This window comes from Canis lupus, chromosome 6 (genome assembly GCF_048164855.1).
Source record: "Canis lupus baileyi chromosome 6, mCanLup2.hap1, whole genome shotgun sequence".
Classification (NCBI taxonomy): domain Eukaryota; kingdom Metazoa; phylum Chordata; class Mammalia; order Carnivora; family Canidae; genus Canis; species Canis lupus.
In genome coordinates, this window is record NC_132843.1 from 46,989,424 (window position 1) to 47,007,533 (window position 18,110).

Sequence of the window (18,110 nt, forward strand, 5' to 3'; positions counted from 1 at the left end):
ACTGTACTGTATATTTGAAGGTTACTAAGAGAATATATCTCAGGAGTGCTCCTTACAGGAAAAAAAATGTGTAGCTATGTGAAGTGATGGATGTTAACTAAATTTATTGTGGTCATCATTTCACAATATATACATATATCAAATCATCATATTGTACACCTAAAACTAATATTTAATTAAGTTAATTTATTTATTTGAGAGAGAGGAGAGCAAGCATGCAAGAATAGGAGGGAGGGGCAGACCAAGAGAGAGAGAGAGAGAGAGAGAAGCCAACACCTCACTGAGCAGGGAGCCCGACGTGGGACTTGATCCCAGGACCCTGGGATTATGACCTGAGCTGAAGACAGACACTTAACCAACTGATCCATCCAGGCACCCCAAAAACTAACATAGTATTAAATGCTAATTGTATCTTAATAAAATGGGGAACTTATATGTATTACATGAATGTATTATTTAATAATTTACATATATTTAAATACATACACATTTAAATATGTACATGTTATACATTATAATCTATTATATGTGTATGTATGTTTTAAGTATATGTAATATATTCAAATTAACTTCAAATGCTAATTTAATAAAATAACAAGGGATATTAGTAAAAAAAAAATGGCCAAGAAGAAACTGTGCCTCCTTCCATTCTTCCCTGAAATGGGGTCATGTGGACCAAGAGGCAGGCGGGTGGCAAGTGAAGACAACTCCAGTTTCTGGGATGTGAGTCACCAACACAAAGGACTCTTGGACCCGTAGTTCCTAATAAATAATGCAATTCTCTTTTATAGTGACTTCCTATGTGATTCATATTAAAAATGTTAGACTAACTGTAAGCTAATTCTTTAAGGAACTTTAAAAGTATTTTACTTGCTACAGTAAGTACACCCAAAAGAAAAATAAACCTGGAATTGTTTCTCTCAAAATAAGCTATAATAAAAACAGGAAGATCCTTTTTCTGATGGGACATCCTTATATTAAAAGGTAGGTCTCTTCTAAGGGCAAAAAATTATTTCATATGTTTTTTTCTCTTATGAAAGAGGCACTACTCAACTAGTACAAATGCTGAGAGATAAAAGAATTACTCAAGAAAAGTATCTATAAATGGCTACTCTCAAATGTTCATTATAATTGTTGACTTTTGTCACCATTTGAAAATTATTTTATCACCAACTGAGAAAATCACCCACAGCAAAAATAAAATAATTCCAATTTAGGAAAACAAACTGTTAATTCTTGTAAATAATTTCTTCCCAAGTCCTCAATTCAACAGAAGTATTTTTGAGTGCCTACTATGTGCTGGACATTGTATAGTATATATATATATATATATTTTAAATGTATATAATCCAGATGACCAGATAATTACATACATGTATACATCTCCAATCTGTCCACTCTTCATCTCACTCTTTCTTGTCCTTTATAACTATTAAAATATAAACTAATTTCCTATATTTTGATTAAAAAAGAAAAACAAAATGATACATCTAATTTTTCATATTACCTCCTCAAATTTACAAGCATCTGGGCTACAGTAAATAACAGAAATTATTGCAACATTCTTATTCAGTTCTTGTAAAAATTTATAGCAGAAAATATCTTGTAAGTATTAATATTAAGGCTCCAGGATTCATGTTAAATGAAGTCTAACCACAATTTTCACATTACATTTCTATATTTTGGGCCATCTTATTCTGTGTATCTTTGAATACTAAAGCTATTAATATTTTATGATAAAATAATTGAAAATATACTGAAATATAAGATTAAAATAACTTTGGTCATATTGCCCACTACTAATTACAGTGTTGTTGCTACTGCAGTATTCCCCACTGGTAGAAACGGAACCAAACACAAATAAAAAACAAGATTAAATATAAAAACATGCTAAAACAATTTTAAAAAACGAGAATGAAAGGCATTGTCAAGTAAGATAAAGATATTTTCACCATCTATAAAGATAAATAAATTGAAAGAACTGAAACTACTGCTATTCTAAAAGTTTTATCTGATTTTGCTACAGGAAAAATTATATGTAAATTTAAATGTGTGAAGTTTTTATAGTTTAGAAAACATCTTTTTATTATTAAATATATTTATAATACCTTCAGGTTCTCATGATAAGATTAAAAATACTTAAAAGACATCAAGGATATAATTTCTCATCCTAAATTAAATAGTTAATTTCTGAAATTTTTTTCAAAATTGACAACTACCTTACATGAATTACAGCATAAAGGTTTCTATTCTACTGGCTTCTATTGACATAAAGCAATACAGAATTCCAATGGTTTTCTAGATTTTCTATTTCTGCTTCAAATGTAATGCTTTTTAAATACTGTAATTACAGGAATACCAATATTCAAGTATACCTTTCAAAACCAAAAATTTTTTTGAGTAGACATAAAAGTACAATTACTAAATGACAATTTCCAAAGAAAATGAGTTAGTAAGTCTGCTGCTATTCCAACAGTAAGCATGGTTTCTCAGTTATGGTTCAGCTATTAAAAATTGTGTGAAAATAAACTGCCCATTTATTCTTAGTAAAAAAAAGCAGGCAGTTGTGGCAAAACTATTTTATCTCTTAGATAATGCACGCATTTTTTATTATTTTTCAACTAGAACAAATTATAACTATTATATTCAATGTTACTTTTTTAGGAGTTGTCAGAAAAGTATCAGTTAAATATTCTGATTCCTAAAAGGAAAACACAAGAAAGCTTTAGGACTATTTTGCACCTAACTTTCAAGACCTTGATGTGCATTCTTTAATTTGTCAAATAAAATTCCTCTTCCTTAAGTATTGTGCTAATTGATTATATTTTATCTAAAATGTGCTCCTACCAAAAGGGCCCTAAAACATTTGGGAGGATCCTAAAGCATTTGGGTGTTAACTTCCCTGTTTACATCAAGACTTTAATAAAAATACAGGCCTTAAAAAAAAAAAAAAAAGGTACAGTGAGAGATAGAAGATATTCAATTATCATCTTTGTCTATCTTGTCCCTTTACAAATGCGAAAATTGGGGTCCAGTGGGATCAAATCAAACAATCGATTGAAGTTCTCTCAGCTGGACTAGAACCCAGGTTTTGGACTCTTCACCGAACTCCATTTCCACTCAAATGTGGAATCATGCTAAACCACAATGCTAACTCAGTTAACAAGCATCAACAAGCTTCTATTGGCAATAATTAATTTTTTTTAATGCAATAAAGAAGACACATCATCTGTTTCTTTTCTGACAACTGTTATTCAACAAGAAGTTTTTCTCTGTGCTCTGTGTATTCTCTTATTAGTTAAATTCTGTCAATCTCTGACAACCAGAACAAATTTAAGACTCAGATCCCCTTTTTAAAACTAGGTTTATAAGACCATATATATCATTTCTTAATTTAAAAAATGTATTTTATAGGATTTTATTTTTTATCAATTTTACTGTTTAGTATAGGTGCTGGAGCCAAATAACATATTTCTTTTCTCTCAAACCAAGAAAAGCTCAAACATTTAGACCTATTTAAAATCTCCCAGCCTTTCCACTTGAAACAGAATGATTTTATAAGAAATCATATTTTAATTGTTCACAAAATCAGTTTGAAAAGACTGAGAAAAAGGAAACCCTCCCCTAAGGTGTCTAGACCACTTAACGGTACAGACGATGGAATTTAGCCCCCCTTCTGTCCCATATAAGTATACTGGACCTCCAAGAGGTCACCCTCTTTTACCACCTCCCCACTTTCTGTTACTCCTTGGTGAACCCGATGACAGAGAACATCCACAGCAATGCTCTGGCTATAAAACTCTAAAGAGAGTAAGAGAGGTAGAGTTTTACTACACCTAGAACATCCAAACCTCTTCCCTGAACACTTAGGCTTGGATTCAAAATACTCTGACCACTGAAACCGCATGTCTGTCTTCAACTCACCTCTTAGCTGCTACTCTGCTCGTGACACAAAATGGATTCTCTTCCACTGGAAAATTGGACAATGTAACCTTATCTTGTTGGACGGTTTTCACTGAAATTAATGAGACGGTCTTATGTGAAGAGGAAACAGCAAATTTTAACAACAAAACTGGGTTTATTTTTAGAGACATAACTGATTGAAAAAAAAATCCTTCTGTACTGAGACATGGTGTACGTGATCTCACCTTATGGGGAGTTTTTAGAAAATTCACTTTAGCTGTGAGTTATAGAAATATTTCTGTAAAATCTATTTGGGGAACTTAAGAATTTATTGTACTTTGCTTTAACTCAAAAATAACCTATATTTTCTGACTAATTTGGCAAGAAGCTTCTAATGTAAAGTAGATGTTTTAGTTAATAAATATTTTGAGTATGACTCTTTTACATTAGCAGCATCCACATACAAAGAAGTAAATTTATCTATTCAATTTATTGACCATGTATTCAATCATGACGGCTGTGTGTATATATATATATATATATATATATATATATATATATATATATATATATACAGCTTTTCATAGTTTAGAAGACACTTTCATATAAAGTACTAAACTTATATGCTATGACAATTAGAAAAATAACAGAACTCTTGCCTTCATCCACTTTCAAAAAGAAAAATGAAGGAGGCAAAGAACAGAGAAATATTGGGTAATGATTAGGATGGAATGTTTTTTTTTATCAAGATAAAATTGATATATAACAGGGTTTTACTGCTGACCTTGAACAACATGAGTGTTAGGAGTGTGGGCCCCTGACAAAGCTGAAAATCCACATATAATTTTTCATTCCCCCAAAACTTCACTATTAAAAGCCTAATGCTAAAAAAAAAAATAAAATAAAAAATAAAAAATAAAAGCCTAATGCTGACCAGAAGTCTTATCAATAATATAGTTGATTAACACATATTTTGTATATTCTATGTATTATATATCATTCTTACAACACAGTAAGCTAAAGAAAAAAGGTTATTAAGAAAGTCATAAGGAAGATAAAATACACGTATAGGACACTACTTATTGAAAAAAAATCGATGCATAAGTGGGCCCTAGTAGTTCAAACCCATGTTGTTCTAGGGTCAACTGTACTTTTAGGTATACAGCATAATGATTTGATAAATGTACATGAACATGCTTTTCAAAGGAGAGTAGGTCAATGGACTTAAAAGAAATCTGAAAAACTGATTTTACAGAGTCGAATTCCTCAAATTTCCAATGTAGTCTATTTATCCAGATTATTTAGATGAAGAAATTGGAATATCAGGCAGGCCCATCCCTTTTCCATGGGGAGTTTACCAACACAGGTTTACCTGCCAACTATACATCTGATCCCTATGTACAAAGGCACTTTGAGTTCTTAGCGATCTCTGCCTAATTTCTTCAGTATTTGCCATCAATCTAATCTGTCACTTGGCTCATTGGTGCCTGCATGCACTGTTAGTACATAGTAGGTAAAAAAGTCAATGCTTTGATTTGACTAAAATTATTCTGAGGAAGGAATATGGTCTGGTTCTCAAACAAGAAAATAAACCAGCAGTTTAAGAAAACATATGGAAGACAGAATGAAAATATCCAGCTATAGGGAGGTCACCGGGTTCTGCGCTGTCATGTGTGCTAAACTGTTTAAACCACTGACTTTACTAAGGACACCAATGATGTGCTGATCAAATCTGCCTGTGACATAGATGTGAGAGTCTAATTTATTATGTAGAGATGTCAAAAACAGAATCCAAAGTGGTTCAGACCAGCTGACACAATAGGTCCAAAAAAATTATCAACTTTCAGGGAGACAAATGCAGATACTTATATTTACTGTCCGATGTCAGGCAGCAGACACATGCCATTTGGAGTTTTAACTGAACTGAAGCTCAATAAGAATTCACAGTGAGAAATGTTTGATAAACACATAACGCAAAATGATAACTGGCTCTGCTGTTAGATTAATGTAAGCTCAGATGACTGGTCAGGTCATACCAAAAAAATCATATTCATTTATTGTGGTTCTAGAAAGCAACTAGATAAAATAAAACACAATCAGGAGAAAGAGATAAGGGTGGAGAATAGCAGTCATCAAGACATTAGAAAAAATAAGTTATTAACATTAATAGACCAGTTATTATTTGTTGTGTACTGTGTCATGGGGTTAACACAGATTATCTCAAATTTTACAAAACCTTGTAATGTAGTGATTTTAGGGGCACCTGAGTGGCTCAGTCAGTTGATTTCAGCTAAGGTCATGATTTCAGGGCCATGTAATCAACCTGACATCAGGGTCCACACTCAGTGGGGAGTCTGCTTGAAATTTCCCTCCCTCTCCCTTTCTCTGCCCCTCCTCCTACTCATACATGCTCTTACTCCAAAATAAAAAATAAGTCTTTACTAAAAAAAAGTTTTTTAAAACTGTTAATTTTAGGATGCTTGGGCGGTTCAGTGGTTGAGCACCTGCCTTTGGCTCAGGGCATGATCTCAGAGTCCCAGGACTGAGTCCCACATCGAGTTCCCCACAGGGAGCCTGCTTCTCCCTCTGCCTGTATCTCTGCCTTTCTCTCTCTCTCTCTCTCTCTGTGTCTCTCAGGAATAAATAAATAAAATCTTAAAAAAAAAAACTGTTAATTTTATCTATCCTCATTTACAGATAAGAAAACTGAGGCTTGGACATCTTAAGTGATTTGCCCAAGTTCACCAAGTAGTAGGTAGTGAAGTAAGAATTTGACTTCAGACATCTACTTCAGGGCCTAACCTCTTGGCTACCACTCTACCTACCCATCCATCCAGTTATGGGATCCTAACTGCATGCAAGACACTGAAGCACTAGAGATATTAGAACAACGACTTAAAGGCTGGTGATCCACAGAGTTATTGTGGGGAACAGTGTTCAGACAAAGGGAACATCAAGTACCAAGACCTTGAAGTGGGAGTTTATCTGATGTGTCTGCAAAACACCATGGAAGCCAGTGTAGCCAGAGCAGAGAGATGGGGGAGAAAAGTAGGAGATGAAGACAGAGAGAAACAGGATCAAATTGTGTAGCACTTTCACCTTGTACATCTCTGTAAGGACTTTGCCTTTTACCAGAACTGAGATAGGGAACCACTAGAGGGTTGTAATCAGAAGAGTGACAAGATCTGGCATAAGTTTTAACAGGGTCCCTCTGGCTGCAAAGGGACTAAAATGGGGAGAAACAGAGGGAAGGGAAATCAGTTAGGACATTCTTGCTATCACACTGACAAAGAGATAGTGTCTTGGACTACAGTATAGGAGTGGATATAACTGGTGGGAGTATATGGATGGCAAGGAGGTACCCAAAAAGAGGTCTAATATCATTAATGATCAGGGAAATGCAAATGAGAACCACAATGAGATACCATTTTACACTATTAGAGTGGCAAAATAAAAAAAAAGTCAAATTTTATACTAATTAACTGCTATAAAAGAAAAAAAAAGGAACATTATTATAAAAGAAGGGCTTTTTGGGGTTGTTTTTTGGATTCTCTTAGAGAAAGAGAGGGGCAGGGGCAGAGTGAGAATCTTAAGCAGATTCCATACCTAGTGCAGAGCCCAGACATGGGGTTCGATTTCATGACCCTGACATCATGACGTAAGCTGAAATCGAGTCAGACACTTAACTGACTGAGCCCCGCAGGTGTCCCAAAAGAAGTTAGTTTCATCTTGATTCTGCCTACAACTTTTTGCCTGCCATAGCAAAATAAAGATGAACTAGGAGTTAGAGGATGTGTCCTCTAGTCGAGGCATTATCATTTATTACTGAAGTTCATCCTTCAGCTCACCTATGCATTCATTTACTCATTCATTCAACTGACAGATAAAACTTATTGTAAGCCTTCTCTGTGCTGGGTCCTGGGGACACAGAATGGATAAGAATACAGACTCTGACGGCAAATGGTTTATCACTATTACCGGCAAGTGATTTCAGCTTTCTGGGGCTCAGTCTTCCATCCTCATCTCTTGAGCCCTCTTCGTCCTGCAGGTACACACCGAAGAGTGCCTCTGCATATTCTGTCCCTTTTGCCTGAATGGCCTCCCCTTTCTGTCTCTTTGATCCAGACTAGGATGAAGTATGACTTGTATGGTAGGATCATTTTTTAAGCAACAGTGTCATTGATACAGTTCACATACAATTCTCTCATTAAAGTATACAACTGAATGTGTTTTAGTCTATTCAGAGTTGTACAACCATGATATTGGTCAATTTTAGAACACTTTATGACCTCCAAAGAAACCCTATGCTCACTAGCAGTCCTCCTCATGTACCCCCAACCTCCTCAGCCCTAAGTGACCACTAATCCTTCTGTCCTATAGATTTGCCTATTCCGGACACTTCCCACAAGTGAAATCATACAATATGTTGTCTTTCATGCCAGGCTTCTTTCACTCAGCATACTCTTTTCAGGTTTCAACCGTCTTATAGAAAGTACCAGTATGTCTTTTGATTTTACTGTCAACATATAGACAGAGATAGAGAAATAATAACATTTTATTTAGCCATTTATTAGTTGATGACCATTTAAGTTGTTGCCAGTTGGGAGCTATTATGACTAATGCTGCTATGAACATTGATGAACATAGTTTTGTGGGGACATGTTTCATTTCTCTTGGGTATATACATTGTAGTGGAATTGCTGGGTTATGTTGAACCTTTGGAGAAACTGCCAGACATTTTTCCAAAGCAGCTGCACTACTTTACAATCCTACTAGCAATGCATGAGGCTCCAATTTCTCCACATCCTTGCCAACACTGGTTACTATCTGTCTTTTTGATTATAGCCATTCTAGTAGGTGTGAAATAGTATCTCATTTTGATTTTGATTTGCATTTCTCTGATAGCTAACGATGATGAGCAACTTTTCACATGCTTTTTCTGCCAGCTGTATATCTTCTTTGGAGAAATATCGATTAAGATTCTATGCCTGGGAGTGCCTTGGTGGCTCAGTCAGTTAAGCATCTGCCTTCGGCTCAGGTCCTGATCTTGGGGTCCTGGAATTAAGCCCCATGTCAGGCTCCCTGCTCAGTGGGGAGTCTGTTTCTCCCTCTCCCTCTGCCCTTCTCTCCCCCCACAACTCAAAGAAATAAATAAAATCTTTAAAAAAAAAAAAAAGATTCTTTGCCTGTTTTTAATTGGGTTGTCTTTTTTGTTAAATTGTAAGCATACTTTTTGTTTTTAAGATTTATTTATTTATTTTTATTTATGATAGACAGAGAGAGAGAGAGAGAGAGAAAGAGGCAGAGACACAGGAGGAGGGAGAAGCAGGACCCATGCCGAGAGCCCGACGTGGGACTCGATCCCGGGACTCCAGGATCGTGCCCTGGGCCAAAGGCAGGCGCCAAACCGCTGAGCCACCCAGGGATCCCCAAATTGTAAGCATACTTTGAAAGTCCTAGTCATAAATCTCTTAACAGCAACATGATTTGTAAACAAGTTCTCTCACTGTGGGGGCTGTCTTTCCACTTTATTGATGGTGTCCTTTAAAGCACAAAAGTTTCCAATTTTGATGATGCCCAACTTATCTATTTTTTTCCTGCTCCTTGTGCTTTTGGTGTCATATCTAAGAAACCACTGCCTAGACCAAGGTCACAGTGATTTTATGCCTATGTTGTCTTCCAAGAGCTTTAGAAGTTTAGTGCTTATGTTTAGGTCTTCACTTTGAGTTAATTTTTGTAAATGGTACAAGGTAGCAGGTTCATTCTTTCACAAATAGATATCCAGTTTGCCCAGCACCATTTGTTGAAACACCATCCTTTCCTCCAATGAATTTTCTTATTATCCTTGTGGAAAACTGGCTGTTGAGTAGGATCTTTTTGAATTCTCTCCCACCACAGGAAGCCACCCCTTGCACTGAGCCCCCATCTTATCACATTTTACCTCCTTACCAGACTATATGAGTTGTGTAAGCAATACACATATTTTATTTTAAACGTATCTCATTGTAACCCCAATACTTATTTGTGAGTGCCATATAATAGTTTACCAACAACTATTAATTAAACAAATTAGTGCCTAAAAATGAAGTGATCATTCTCTACTCACCTGCTGTCTAATTATCTACAATATGAAGGGGACAGAACAAGTCATTAAAAGCTTTCTGGTTCTCAGTACCCATCATACCACTGCTTCTGACAACCCAAGGCCCTCCCTTTGATTTTTCATGTGACCAATGAAAGGAGAGAGACTAAAGAAAAAAATCACCTCCATGAATTATATTGCTATGTGATTAGAAAGCATCTTCTGAAAAATGCCAAGCTATATCAAGTTACTCTCAACAACCAGTAATGGTTTAGGGTGAAGATGTGGAGAGAAGGAGGTTATAATAGCTATTATAGTTTTTAAAAATCTTATTGTTATTATTATAGATCCCTCCTCAAAATACTGGATAGAAGATAATGATGGATCTGTGGTCATGTTTGCCTTCTCTGAGCTAGAGTCTAATGGGAAGCAGAATATGTAGAGGTAAAAGCCTGGTTATTCTCTGTGTAAATGTCTTTAGAATGCATTCTAAAATATTTCTCAGGGCAGCCCCAGTGGTGCCGCCTGCGGCCTGGGGTGTGATCCTGGGGACCCGGGATGGAGTCCCATGTCAGGCTTCCTGTAGGGGTCCTGCTTCTCCCTCTCCCTGTGTCTCTGCCTCTCTCTCTCTCTCTCTCTCTCTCTCTCTGTGTGTGTGTCTCTATGAATAAACAAAATCTTTAAAAAAATAAAAACAAAAAAAAAATCTTTCTCATTTTCTCCTCTACTTCCCTACCCCCTTACCCTCCACTCTTCTTTACTCCTCTTATTTTTATAACTGAGACAGTAACTCTAGGATCATCTCGTGTCTTCTGGCTGATGAGGTAAATCTAAGGTACCCTAAATTCAGCATTTAGAGACTTAAGACTTTAGGCTCTGATCAAGAAAAATCGTTAGCTAGTCATAACGTCTTGTATGACATATTAGTAAGATACACACAAAGATAAATATCCACATGCAGATTTTCAAATATAAACACAAATAGATATCAGATCCATTGTTCTAACTCCTCCTTCAGATTAAAACATATCTGGTTCTTGTTATAGAAATCTTTCTATTCCTTCAATCACTTTAATCACTATACACCTTATATATAGTAGACCTCCAGTAAGCAGGAAAGAAACAATGACCCAGCCCTATAATTCAATATTAAACTTAAGTGCAGAGACTCAAATTAGGACAGGACAATTATCTCTTAGTATGAGTAAATTCAGATGTCTTTTTTTTATTTTTTAAAAATTGAGAGAGAGAGAGAGAGAGAGAGAGAGAGAGAGAGACAGCAAGTGGAGAAGAGAGGCAGAGAGAGAGAAAGAGAGAGAGGAAGAAAATCCCAAGCTGAGTGCAGAGCCCAACATGGAACTCGATTCCATGACCCATGAGTCAAAGCCAAGTGTCAGATGCTCAACCAACTGAGCCACCTAGGTGGCTCTGAGTGAATTCAGATTTCTGTGCATGAAATCCTGAGCAAATTAAAAGGGGTCCAAAAGAAAATGCAGTACTTGCAATGATGGGATAGTCTTTTAAGTGGAACAGTTCTTTCTAGCCTATCTCCTTAAGATACCCATAGAAGTTTTACCTCCCTTTTTTCCTTGGCTACTATTCTAAGAAGACCAGAGCCCTTCCTCACACTTTAATGGGAACTTTCAACAACGAGTTTGACTTATGATTTCCTAAGCCAGGCTAATGCTATCAGTTGCATGATTTATTACCATGGAGAGAGACAGATCAGACACAGAATGAATATCAGAACTTCAGCTGTTAAGTAGAGAGATTTGATACACAGAACAATTTTCCATTCCTCATGGAGAGGACAGAAGGCAAGCCAGATGTAAGGACACTGGTGCTTTATTGTCTTTTCCCTAAAAACTAAATGTTACTGCAGCTGATCCACTTAAAAACAGATGTTAATAGCAAAAAGGGTTAAATTACTTTGACAGCCTGTTAACGAGAATAATAGGAAAACCTAGACACTATGCAATTTATTAATAGTCAGCTCTATCTAGAAGCTTTGTCTCAGGTAGTCTTTCACACCGCACTCCAATGAGGGTCAGGGAAATATTCCAGGAATATGTGAGATCTCTGAGAGGTTAAAAAAATTATTTTCATTCTGATGATTTAAAAAAATCAAAATGCAGAGACTTAACATAATCATATTCTAACCACAGGATTTCATTCCACGGAAGCATTTATGCAAGCACCAAGTGGAAGCATTAAGGGAAAGCATTAACTATTAGTATCATTGTTCTCTAACAGGAGAACACTCCTGTCATCCTGTGGATCATGGGTTCACAAGGAAACTCTGGCTGAGGATATTTAATTCCACGGGTTTTGGGAAGGCTGGCTACTCCTCTAAAATACTTCCTTAGACAGTTTGCTTTTGCCTGAAATGTTTCCAATAGAACTTCATTCTTAATTCAGAAGAGGGCTTTAATCCTTATTGCAAATTAAAGTCTATCTTGTAATTAAATTCAACTGCTTAAAAGACTAGACATTTTATTGTTCTATTATGAATCATAATGAAAAGAATATGATCTAAAATTGATGACAGTAAAATTTCATCTTTATCAAATCAGGTGAATAACTGGAAAATCTGAAATGACACTTGAGACTCCATGTAATTTATATTGATTTTATTAATACTTAATTCATAATTAAGAGGGGTAGAGAAGTATTGCCTATGTTTTTGGTAACAAAGGAATTTTGAGCTAGAGAAAAACCTTAGCTATCATTTCTCCAAGCTTTTCACTCCCCTGGGAAAAAAGGTGAAGCTCTGAGAGGTTTGCTCAGGAAATTAGCCAAAAAGCCAAATCAAGAAGTCAAATAAAACTCTGTACTCTGTATTTTACCTTCCATCGTTAGTCATGTAGAAACCTTCTACAAATCATTAAGGTAATTGTGAATACTTTATTTCTAAAAACTAATCCTACTTGATTCCAACATTATTTACAAAATGACATTTTATTGTATATTATCTGAAATTTGAACATCTTGAAATTATTCCATTATATAGAAAATATTACAAAGGAAATGAAAAACCTATGCAAACATTCCCCAAACACAGTATGATTTCTGTGCTTGACTGCAGAGTGTGCAGTATGTTATATAATAGGCAATTACACTGGGATTCTGAACCTTATAGAAAGAAGCCCATTCTCTATGGGCAATCTTTTATAATGGAGACGTGGCACTGGAGATATTGAGGTCAGTTATACTAGCGTGCCTTGGAATCAAAAGACACATACATCCATTCAATGCATCTTCCTTTCCCACATGCCAATCCCACTCCCGCCTTTGCCCCATCCCCATTCCTTTGCTCAAGCTGACACATTGGACCTCCCAACCAAAATGCCTTCCTCTCATCCACTCTGGGCAACAGCCTACCCATTCTTCAAGGATGCCAGCTCTCCCTCTTCTAAATCCCCATACCCTTGTATAGTTTGCTAATTATAGTTACTGGGATCTCTTGAACATTTACATATTTGCATACCTGTCTTACACTTTCCCTTCTTTAAGAACAGAAAAACAGAAGCTCATTCGAGGCCAGTATGGTGCATGCAGTATATGGTTGTTGAATTAAAGTGAAGTTGAGGGCAAAAAATTCTGAATTTGCGTCTGTTCTAATCCAAATCTGACTTATTATTCTTTCCTTTGAAAGTACATGTAAATGGCCCTATTAAAGTGATCACTCTGAAGAGCAAGCAGCAACACATAAAAATGCTGGAGGTATCGTTACATGAAATATGCAAAAACCAAAATTATACCTAGGCTTTGTTTATTACTTGAAAATATCATATATGCATATGGACAAAAAGTAGAAGGTAAAACAGAAAAATGAAAACAATTTGCTCTATTGGGTGATGGATTTATTGGCTTCTGTGAATGTGCTTATGTTTATATGATAAATATTGTTTAAAATGTATACATCTGTGGTAATTAGTAATATTTATACTGAATATCAGTACTAATATTTCTGGACTGTTAAAAAAAAAAGGCACACATAGCTGTCCTTTGTCTAGTGCTTTCTAGCTCGCTGGCCCATATGGACACACAAGGAGTTTCAGGCCACCTGGTAGCTACCACAATTGCAGAGCTGGTACCTGAAAAGATGCTCCGCAAGAGGGGCAGGTAGGTTTGTAAGTTCAACTATTAAAGTCAAAAGAAGCATGCAAAAAAGTTTTTTTAAGAACCAAACTATAAATCATCCAGTGAAATAGAAAATATAGCAAAAATTCCTTGAGTTCAGTTTAGTTTTATATTCCTATCCAAAGACAAACATTTATTTCTAAATGTTTACCCCATAAGGGATATGCTTTCTAAACGGGCTTGTTTTATGTCCAATATGTACCCTCATCTCTAAATCGCCCTAAATTGCTATCTTCATATATATTGTTTCTGCTTATACATTTTATTTTTAAAAAATACATTATTATAATGAATAGCATTACCATCTTTCCTGGAGAATCAAATGACTCTTTTTTGGGTGTATGAATTTCTACTGTGTTTTCATGAAAGACATACACATGTACTACCACCTAAAACCTCTGCCCAAATCATTAACAAAGTTACAAATGGTAAATGCCCCAACTACTCCAATTAGGTATTATTCACTGGGTTGATTTGGAACTGTTCCTTTGTGGGGAAAAAAAAAAGAAAGTTACCTTTTCACTGCTAATTTTGTGACTTTCTTGATATACTTATGGTTTAAAATGAAGAAACAAACTTTGGTGTTTGAGAAAAATTAGAAGTTCAATAATCTTCTATTAAAGGAAGATATTTTTTATTTACATAATCCCATTTATCCCATTTAGCATCGTGCCACGCAAGAACAAAAGAGGCTGATTTATTAGACACACGCCAGGCTGAAGAATTTTCTCAGAATTCTTGGTTAGGCTGTGATAAGAACAGAGATTTATCTGAACAATGCTTTAGGGCGTACTTAGGGAAGATGCTTTAAAAAAAAAAAAAGCTTTATTGCATCATACACATGGAACCAGATTCTGACTCTCATGGGCTGGAGCCAGCATGAAGTTCACACTACATTAATTTGCACTTGTCGATATGCTGCTTTGCAAGTATTTTGTAGGCATGTTCAAATGTGTACCCTGTCTCCTCAACTAGAATATAAACTCCCTCAGGGCAGGACCTGGGTCTTCCAGCTACCACCCCCACAGTTCCACTGGTCTGGGTCAGGAGCAGGGAGAGTCAGGAGCAGAGAGAGGGAGGTGCTAAGCCTCCAGTAGTGGAAGCGGGTGTGAAGAACAGTGGAGAGCAACTCTGTCATCACCAGGACCGAGTGATTACATGTGCTAGCGGCATGCCCAAGTGGCCCCTCTCCCAGTCAGTTTTTAGAGGCAGAAGTGAGACTGCAGGTGGTAGTTGGAAAGTCTCTCAAGTCTGGCTCTCCAGAAGCTATCCATTATCTCAATATATCCCCCCAAGCCTTCTGATGAGCGTACATGGCGTTACAGACACAAAGTGGAGAACAGAGCTGAGGAGGATTTCACTTTAATGTGTAGGTGCTAAGTTCCAAGTAGAAAAGACGGCTACCACTACTAGCCACTTTAGCAGGCAGAGTGAAATATTCTGAGGATGCTTTTACAATCCACTAAGAGACATCGGACCTTAGAGGTCCATGAGCTGGGTCTTTGGCAAACTGCCAGTTCTGTTTGAAACTGGCAATTTCAGGGAACAAAGTTCTGTGACCTGTTACTGTGATCTACTTCAACCTTCCTACTGTCTGAAAGTTCTTATGTCAGGCTATTGTGATTACCAATTGCTGTGATTAAATTGCTTTGTTCTTATTCCTTCCATACTGAGGATCAAGCACAGGTGTTTAACTTCTTCCTTGAAAGAATCTGTCAAGTCCTTGTCGGCAGTGAAGCAATGTTTTAGGCTTCTCTAAGTAAAAAGGCACAATTCTTCTATTTTTCTTAATTGTTTTAATTTCTCTGGGCTTAAGTAAGACCTCCTTTTAGGACTTGCAGGGTTTCCTCACATCTTTACACAAACCCATACAAAATAGATGCACTTATTCCAACAATCTAATTAATTCAACTGAACTTTAGAGATAATTCCCGTGTTGATACAATCCACATGTAATGTCAGTACTAAAGTGCTGAATCATACTGCTGGAGATAGGAGCTCAAATTCTTTCTTGCCCTAATTCTTGTAGCCAAAATTTTCTGATCTACTTCTTTTTTTATATGCCCTACCCTAAAATATTTGATCAAGTAATTTTGAACCTCAATGTTTCCTGTTTAATTGCAACCACAATTCCAAAGTTATAACTCATGCAATGCTGGTTAAAAAAAAAAAAAAAAAAAGTCTTCTTGTCTCCTGAAAAAAATTTTACCAATGTAAAAGAAACTCTAACTGTAAAACAAGTTTTATATCTATGTTTACATCTAAGTCATTATTTTTAAAGAGATCTATTTATTTATTTGTGAGAGAGAGAGAATATGGGTAGGGGATAGGAGTAGAGTCCCCACTGAGCAGGGAGCCAAACTTGGGGCTCGATCCCAGGATCCTGAGATCATGACCTGAGCTGAAGGCAGACGCTTAACTGATTGAGCCATCCAGGGGCCCCTCTCATATGAACCATTATTAAGCCATGTACCACTGCTAAGATAACAACATTAAAACCTATCATACCGTCATTTGGCAATGCTATGAGATGACTAAGAGACCAGGGATGAGGCCATGTGCCATACTGCAAAATACTCTAAAACTATTAAGTTATCATCTAAGGTTGATTAGTCTTTAAACTCAAAGCTCCACTTTTTAGTAAGGCAGGAGAAACTTAAGCCATGCAGTTCTATTTCTATACCAAGGTAGAAGGTGACAAACTTCTACAAAGGCTCAGATAGTAAATATCTTAGTCCTTGTGGGCTACAGGGACAGAGTCTCTGCCACAACTCCACTCTGCATAGCAGGAAAATGGCCATCGACAATATATAAACAAACATATATGGCTGTGTTCTAACATAACCTTATTTGTAAAAACAGGCAATAGGTCAGATTGGCCCATGAGTTGTAGTTGGGCAGCCCTGTCTTAGGGGTACAAGGACATGGGCATGTTAAACACTCGTGCATGTCTGTATGTGCAAGTGGGGTGTTTCTATTTGTAGCAGTACACCAAACGTCTGCCTGCCTATCCTCACAGACTTGGTAGCATTATGGGCCTGTGGTCAGTGCAGTAATACAGGGCTTAGAAGGTTGCTGTTTAGAAGGGTGCTGAGCCTTGCTGTTTAATGCTCTGTGGTCAACATCTTGAAATTTTTAATGATTATGTATTGGCATTTGTGTTTTGTCAGAGAAGTCTGATGGGACAGTGGCCACCCACTCCTATCTGTGGTTCTGTCTCTTCATTGCCTCCCAGCAGCCTCGAGGTGTTACTCAGACACGTCCCCTGCAGTTTCCTCTTCTGGACCATACTTTGGGATTTCGCAGCCATCTGCCTTAGGTGGAACCTGGTCATAGCAGTGTAAGGGTGGGTGTGGGTGTGGGTGTGGTTGTGTTCTACTATTGCCCTCTGCCTCTGGCAGGAACCCAGATTGAGCCTAGGGAAGATTAGGTTGAGTGTATCACCCTTCCATCCCAGGATATGGAGGTGATCATCTCTGCCCAACTGCCAGCACTATTGCACACTCAGTAGACCAATGTGGAGTCTCTGCTCATCCTAATCCAGATACCCATATGTCTACACTCCCCCATGAGAATGACTATGCCGAAGGTAGTCCAAAGTTAAATAGCAAATAAAAAACACCATAACTAGGTGAGAGAGAGAGAGAGATTAAGACTATAAAAGGACAATGTTTTATATTATAAATATAAAATATAATATAATGCTACCTCTAGCATCACTTTTTTCCTGCATTTTGAACAAAGAGTCCTGCATTCTTCTTTTCCACCATGCCCTGATCAACCCTCTGAGCTCTAAAGAACTACCTTCTGAGATTCATCTACCAGAATAGAAGGTGGCAAGGAAAATTCTACTTCTGCATTGGCCATAACCTTTGTAAGTGAACCTTTGCAATGCCAGAATAACAAGGCTTCCTGCAGCATTCTCCAATCTTAAATGTAAGACTCTGAAATTAATTATGAATTTTGGGTTTCAGAAGCTAAA

General features: G+C 36.7%; 1 protein-coding gene and 1 long non-coding RNA gene across 20 annotated transcripts in view; one reads left to right on the top strand and one right to left on the bottom strand.

Moving 5' to 3' along the window:
• Positions 1 to 18,110, bottom strand: part of SDCCAG8 (SHH signaling and ciliogenesis regulator SDCCAG8) — a 235,448-nt gene that overhangs the window by 131,144 nt on the left and 86,194 nt on the right. The window lies entirely within an intron of this gene.
• Positions 1 to 18,110, top strand: part of LOC140635550 (uncharacterized) — a 44,736-nt gene that overhangs the window by 23,042 nt on the left and 3,584 nt on the right. For 2 of the 3 annotated variants that reach the window (XR_012032874.1, XR_012032877.1), the window contains exons 2-5: positions 9,177 to 9,339; positions 10,333 to 10,429; positions 14,002 to 14,110; positions 17,843 to 18,002. This is a non-coding gene — a long non-coding RNA (uncharacterized lncRNA). The remainder of the gene's footprint in view (positions 1 to 9,176; positions 9,340 to 10,332; positions 10,430 to 14,001; positions 14,111 to 17,842; positions 18,003 to 18,110) is intronic. The other variant, XR_012032875.1, reaches the window with a different exon arrangement.